The sequence below is a fragment of the Diadema antillarum genome, unplaced genomic scaffold (genome assembly GCF_040938485.1).
Source record: "Diadema antillarum isolate AM-2024a unplaced genomic scaffold, OU_Dant_1.0 scf00000006, whole genome shotgun sequence".
In the NCBI taxonomy this organism is placed as follows: Eukaryota; Metazoa; Echinodermata; class Echinoidea; order Diadematoida; family Diadematidae; genus Diadema; species Diadema antillarum.
This window is the reverse complement of record NW_027270895.1, coordinates 4966255-4973300: the sequence shown is the minus strand read 5'-3', so window position 1 is coordinate 4973300 and position 7046 is coordinate 4966255. Positions and strand designations below refer to the sequence as shown.

The window sequence follows — 7046 nt, the reverse complement described above, 5'->3', positions numbered from 1 at the left end:
CTTTATCGATCAGGAAGGTATTTATTTTCATACTTTGATGACTTACCCACCCTCCCACTCTTAACTTGGGTCGCTATTAAAATACAATTATCCAACAACAGCACCAGGACACACAAAAACTGATATGTCACTAATACACCTAAAGCTACAATCACGAGACTCTTGATGACCAGTTGGAGGTCATGGTATAGGACAATTTGTGGTCTTGCTGGTAACTGGTAGTAAATTTATTCTTTTAGTTCTTGATGCTGGAACATGTATTGAATTAAAAAAAAGGCAATTGATGGTACCTCGACAGGCATTAAACAATTTTGAAATGTACATATTTTGAACGTGACATTTCCAGGAGAGCTGAAAAAACAGTTTATGTATTGTGTAGTGCTTGCTTACAATGGTTTTATATCTTTAAGAATCACCGAAGATTAATTTGCGGATGTCGAATTTGTCAACTTCAGCTTTTTGAATACTGAACTGATAGTGACTGTATGCAGTGTGTATCATTGTTACCATTTTTTGTTTAACTCTTAATGTGCCATGGTGGAAACCCCCTGTGTGCCATGTTATTCTGAGACATGAATATAGTCATGCTTAGAGAAAGAATTCTGTTTTTCCAATCTGTATAACATCTACAAATTTCTGTTAAGCTGGACATAATAGTGAGCAAAGTTAAAGAGGAATGCCAAACTTTGCTTCCTTATGCAATATATAACAATTCTATTTTCAGTTTTTCTTTTGAATTACCAGTTGCTACATTACTGCAAAGAAATGACTTTTGCACATTAAATAGTGACAGAAACTTAAAGTGTACATGCAAAATCTAGTTGGGAACACCGCTTGATAGCCATTCACCACATAGAATGCAAGTCGTATGTGAGAGGAACAAAAGCGTGAGAAACGCTTTGATTGTACCGCAGGATTAGCGATTCATTGATCGGTTTTGGCGGCTTTGTTTGTTGAGCAGAATATGTGAAGTTGGCATGCCGTCGACTGAGTCGGACGTGCGAACGTGGCACATAAAGAGTTAAGCACTCGTACAAGTTTACAGTCAGCTGACACAATGCTATTAAATAATCAGGTGAAAATTAGTTTATCATAGTCTTGATAAATAAGTAAAAAAAATAAGGTGTTCAAAATAGTTTGTATGTTCACATTTTGTTATCAATCACGTGATTTTACAATCAATGGATTTATGTATGATAAATTATCATCATCGTAACTTTCAAAGAGCATTCTCTGGGTAATACGTTGGTCTAGGTGAATCTATATGTGCGTCATGTGAGTAAATCTCTTGAGGATGGTGGATGGATCACCCCCCCCCCCCTCCTGAAATTTAAAAAAAAAATATGGAAGAAGAAATTTTAATGATTTTGGCGTACTACACTTCGCTCGCACGTCTGACTAGTGACAGCTTAATAACACACACACACACACGTATATATATATATATATATATATATATATATATATAACGAAGAATAAACCGGTAATGCAATATTTCGCCAATATAGAGTTTATTGAGCAACTCAAATTTTCGGTGGCTTCCATCCACCTTCTTCAGGAGTCTCGACGCGGAATTGAAATGAATGTAATCCGCGTCGAGACTCCTGAAGAAGGTGGATGGAAGCCACCGAAAATTTGTGTTGCTCAATAAACTCTATATTGGCGAAATATTGCATTACCGGTTTATTCTTCGTTAAATTGGAGCCAATACGTGAATTCGCAACATATATATATATATATATATATATATATATATATATATACATATATATATATATATATATATATATACATATATCGTCGGTGTTTTCACGAACTGACGCTATTTCGATTTTGGTCAAAATTTTCAAAATCGAGATATTGGTACCAAATGAAAGTGCTTTCAAAACTCTACCAAATCCCAAAATTTTAGATCACAAAATTAATTATTCTTAATTTTATCAAAGAAAGAAAAAAACGACGGTACTCGAAATATCGAGAAATTGAGAAAAAGGGGTTTCACGAACCGACGCAGGAAAGATACGCCGGTTCGTGAAACCCGAATTGCTACGGTGAAGAGCAATGCGGGTTTCACGAACCGTCGCAGTTGCATTATTTTGAGCTTTGTTCAACTTACTGGCCTAGAATTAGGTTTTGGCCCTAATCCAGATCTCAGAGTGAGAACCAAACCTTCTGAAAGATGAATGACGGCCTAAGCCAGCCCACTGTCCACGAGTGAAGTGAATGGTAAGCTATAATCCTATTAAAATCATGCTCAAAATAACAGTTTCAGTTGGACTACCATAACCATTAATTGCGGTAGTGTGTAGTCCCATGTATTCAATCGCGTGATGCTTATGAAGCCTAGTCTGTAAACGCCATCCAATTTCAAATTAGATCCCAAATCATATTATTTATTGTTTCTTTTCAACTTATGTCGTTACTTCTGAGACTACTGAGTACTGTAGTCGTAACGTCTGTGTGCAAGACATGCAGATTGCAAGATTTCAAAGTCTCGAAGACACTAAAAGCCTTGACTTTTGAGTTGAAAATGAAATCATGAGATTGACAAAGTAGGCGTACTAAACAAAAAAAATAATAAAAAGTCTAACAGTAAAACTCAAAGGAAGAGTAAAGAATAAAGTTAGACATGTTAGACTTCTACTTTCAAGTCTAACTATTAAGTCTAAGTTAAGACTTTACTTGTAATACCGGTACCAGTTACTAAAACTAAGATCAGCTGAAGTCTAAGACCAAGTCAAATTAACACAGTTCAGAGCCATACCGGTACACGGTAGTCTAGCTCTAGATCTACATCTAGACTAGTGGTAATAGTAGGTAGAGTCCACCCATTTTTTCCCCCAATCTTTACTGGTCCATTCCTGAAAAAGTTACTGGTCAGTGTCCAACAGTGATTTTTCCTGGTCAGGGACCGTCGGACCAGTGCCAGTGTGCAGCGTTGGTGTAGATGTCATCTATGACAGTATGTGGTCTAGTGATACTACCTAACGCTAAACACTACGAGTAGTACTCTACAGGTTAGGTGGCTTTCCTGTACAGTGCAGTGTTATAGTATACTTGTGAATTCAGCCCTAGTACCGTACTGTGTGTAGATACGTGACATTATGTCTAATGTTAGTTCGAGTGGAGTACCTTTGAAGCACAGCGGTGGGACTTTTTTTCCCTAAAACTTGTGAATGCGGCCCAACCAAATGGCGTTTACATATTCATGCGTGATTGATAGTGATACAGTAGCGCTGTCGATTTCCACAGCATCCATACATAATCTTTTGTCCTTTCTTCTTTCCTTTTTTCCCTTTGTTCTTTCACCCTTTTTATTCTTGGAATCGAAGGACTTCTAAGAAATGTCCCTCGACTGATTTAACCAGGACTCTTGAGTCCTGGTAAACCTAACCTAACCGAGTAACCGTTAACATTTGTTAGGCCTAACATAACAGTAACACTGACTTAGCCCTGTATTGACTTTGTCTTTGGCCGACTTACTGAGATGGCGAGTCTAACTCTTTAACGTTAGTCTAACGTAGTCGTTAGATCTGTCAGTGTCAGTGTCACCGGCTTTTGTATATGGTGCCATCTCTAACGTACGTTAACAAGTTGATGTTAGTTATCTATGTCAACTTACTGAGTCAGTAATAGTGGTACTGTCATCCTGTTGGATATCGCCGCAATATCATCCGTGACGTGTTAATTTCGTGTCACAAAGACAAAAGTTGCCAAGATCTAATAGTATTAGATGTCTAGATCTAGATGTAGTCTAGATCTATAATATAAATTTTGTGAACCACTGGTAACTTAAAAGTGAAAGGTCTAGACTTCACTTAGTCTATAATTAGACCAGACATTCATGAGGCAAAGGCCTACTTAGTAGATCTATTCTTATTCTATTTTAAGAATTTAACGTCAATTCCTACTAAACTCGCCACATGTTATTTCTAAGGCCAAGGACTTCGGGTTAGTGATTTTTTTTTTCATAAATACCAAACAGCAGACGTGTTTCATTTGCATTCTTGTGCAGACTTCATGAAAATATGTGCAGTATCAAAGAAATATGATGCACATGACAATGCCAGTGTTTTATAGGTGAATGGTTAATACCTTTAAAAGCTGAATGATAATGTAGAGTCTAGGTCTAATTAAGATGTTACAGTCTCTGATAAGAAACAGGTTTGATTGTCATAGACTGTTTCCCAAATGCAGGTACATGTAGTAATATTCAGCTATTTCAATGCAATGCCTTGTTTACAAATACATGTAGATTTATATTCATGTGAATGATAATTCAATTTCTACATGAGACATACCAAGTGCTAAACATAATATCTTGCATCAGTAAAATGTGTAAATGAAGAGGCAATTTGAATATGCATCAAATACAGTACGAACAGCAGCATTTTTTGACATTCTTTGATCCTGCATAGGCCTACCATTTTGTTTTATGTTTAATATAAATAGAGCAAAATAATTTCAACTTCAGTTTTGTTGGCTGATTTTTTTTTCTTCTCAAAATTAAAGTTGTATCTTGTGCCATGATGTTTGATTTTAATCAAAAGTTCTTAATTTCTTTCTTTTCTTTCAGATGACTGGTGCCATGTAGTAGCGAAGAACTGGACTGTCTCAGAAAAGAAAAGGAAAAGTACAGGGTCGTGTACATCACCAACGGATGTGAATACAATGGTAATGTAGAGTCTAGGTCTTATTAAGATGTTAAAGTCTCTGATAATAAACAAGTTTGATTGTCGTAGACTCTTTCCCAAATGCAATTAGTGATATTCAGCTTTTCCAAAGCAATGCCTTGTTTACAAGGACATGCAGATTTATTCATGTGAATAATAATTTAAATTCTACATGAGACTTACTAAGTGCTAGACATAAGATCTTGCATCATTAAAGTATGTAAAAGGCGAGACAATTTGAATATGCATCAAAAACAGCAGTATTTTTTTTGACATTCTTTGATCCTGTATACCGTTTTGTTTTATGTTTAATATAAATAGAGCAAAATAATTTCAACTACAGTTTAGTTGGCTGATTTCTTTTTCTCAAAATGAAAGTTGTATCTTGTATCATGATGTTTGATTTTAATCGAAAGTTCTTAATTTCTGTCTTTTCTTTCAGATGACTGATGCCATGCAGTAGCGAAGAGCTGGACTGTTTCAGAGAAGAAGAAAAAAGTACAGCATCGTGCTGATCATCAAGGAATGTGAATACAATGGCTTAGGAAAGAAGACAATCTACAGATAGGATAGAAGGGAGAAATTGGGATGAAGGGCGACAACATAAGGACGGTATATCTACAGTGAAATGTGATTGTAAAGTGGAAACATGAAAGGAGATCCTAAGATTGAAGGTGAAAACGATGCATTCCATTCTGTGATGTCGTAATTACAATTTTGCTACACTTTAATAACACTACAGAGAGACATTTATATCAAGGAAAGCTTCATGTGGATGTGGAACGTTAGATTTTTTTAAGTGTTCATTGGTATGTATTTCATGATAATAAATCTTGAAGGTTTTGTGTGGTAATCATAACCTTGTGATAAATCTTGATAGATTTCTAAGTGCACATTGGCAATATTTAGATGATGCTGTAATCAGATTAAGTTCTATTCTCCTTTATTCTTTTATTTATTATTTTGTTGTCTTCAACCCACTTTGAATGTGTCACGTATGATTCTTATAAACATGGGAACATGCACTCCATGTAAATGATAGGACTTATAACAATTTGACATAATTATTCAACCATCACTAGACAGTTCTGTTATAAGATGTTCTTTATATAACTAAAATTGTAAATTATGATACGTGTATGTTCCCATGCAAACTCACAACAAAATACAGAAATTTGATTTCTTTTAATAATAATTCATTATGTCTCTAAATTTACAATTAAAGAAAGTGATTGCAATAAGGATGTCAAACATCGTATATTAAAATAATAGATTATTCATTTGTCTCCATCCGTAGTAACGCACGCAACTGCAGTGTGCAGTTTGTAGGCTGCTGTGAAAAAAAAATCACAGGCAGCCCAAGCAGGATTCGAACCCACGACCTCTGGATTACTAGACCAGCGTCATAACCACTAGACCACCAGAGTGCCCTGGCGCTACCTTTACACATGAATAATTAAGTATAGAAGGGCTTGGGGGCGCTTCGAAGTTTACTGCTCTTATTAAATATGTACATGTCATTTGCAACTCAACTAAAGATGATTAAACACACTGAAATTCTTACTTTCAATGATATTCATAATCTGTTTTTTTTTCTTTAATAGCTTGGGATGTACACTTTATACACTGTATCGGTCTACATTTCGCCTACAATATGGAAAAGACGTTTGTTTTTGAACAAACAAAAAATTAAGAGTCCTTTAAAGGTGCTGTAAAACAGTGGTGTTTGTTTGTTTGTTTGTTTTTTGGTGGGGGGGGGGAGGGGAGTCAAATTAGCCTTGGCCCCTCTCCGCCGTCTTTTTTTTTTCCTTTAGCTGCATATTTTTTAGTCATCACATGAAAATTCGTCTGCATCCACCCCGTAGTTTTGCTGATGACCTTTCTTTTTAATTATTTTAGCCACACACAATTTTGGCTGAATTTCCCCAACCCTCTTGTGAATTTGCTAGTACATGTACTAAAACACATTCTCAGAATGTGTTTATAGTACTGGTGGATTAAGGATTCACAGGGAGGGGGGGGGGGGTCGGCCAAAATTTCTCTTTTCTCATAATACAAGCCTTCGGGGCGAAAGGCTGATATTATGGGCTTTCTACACACATTTTTAGATGCTAATTATTGGTTAACATGAGCATGATCATTTATGTTGTGATTAATTTGTTTCCTTATATATGTATGACTTCTATTAGAGACTTAATTGGCTTGGCACTCCTTACATCGACCTATTTTAGACACCCATTTCCCTCTCTCTCTCGTGCTTTTTCTCTACTGTCCTGTGAATAGTGTAACTACATGTACATGCAGTACCTCTTCTCTTTTGTATGATATACATCAAGTTTTTATCTGAGCATATGGGTGTTGCAGCACTCTCAA

General features: G+C 35.9%; 1 long non-coding RNA gene across 1 annotated transcript; it reads left to right on the top strand.

Annotated features, from left to right (window-relative positions):
- The first annotated feature begins 1867 nt into the window (after positions 1-1867).
- LOC139716278 (uncharacterized) lies at positions 1868-6421 on the top strand. The gene is made up of 3 exons (XR_011709881.1): positions 1868-2226; positions 4577-4674; positions 5116-6421. It is a non-coding gene; the product is annotated as an uncharacterized lncRNA (long non-coding RNA).
- The last annotated feature ends 625 nt before the right edge of the window (positions 6422-7046 follow it).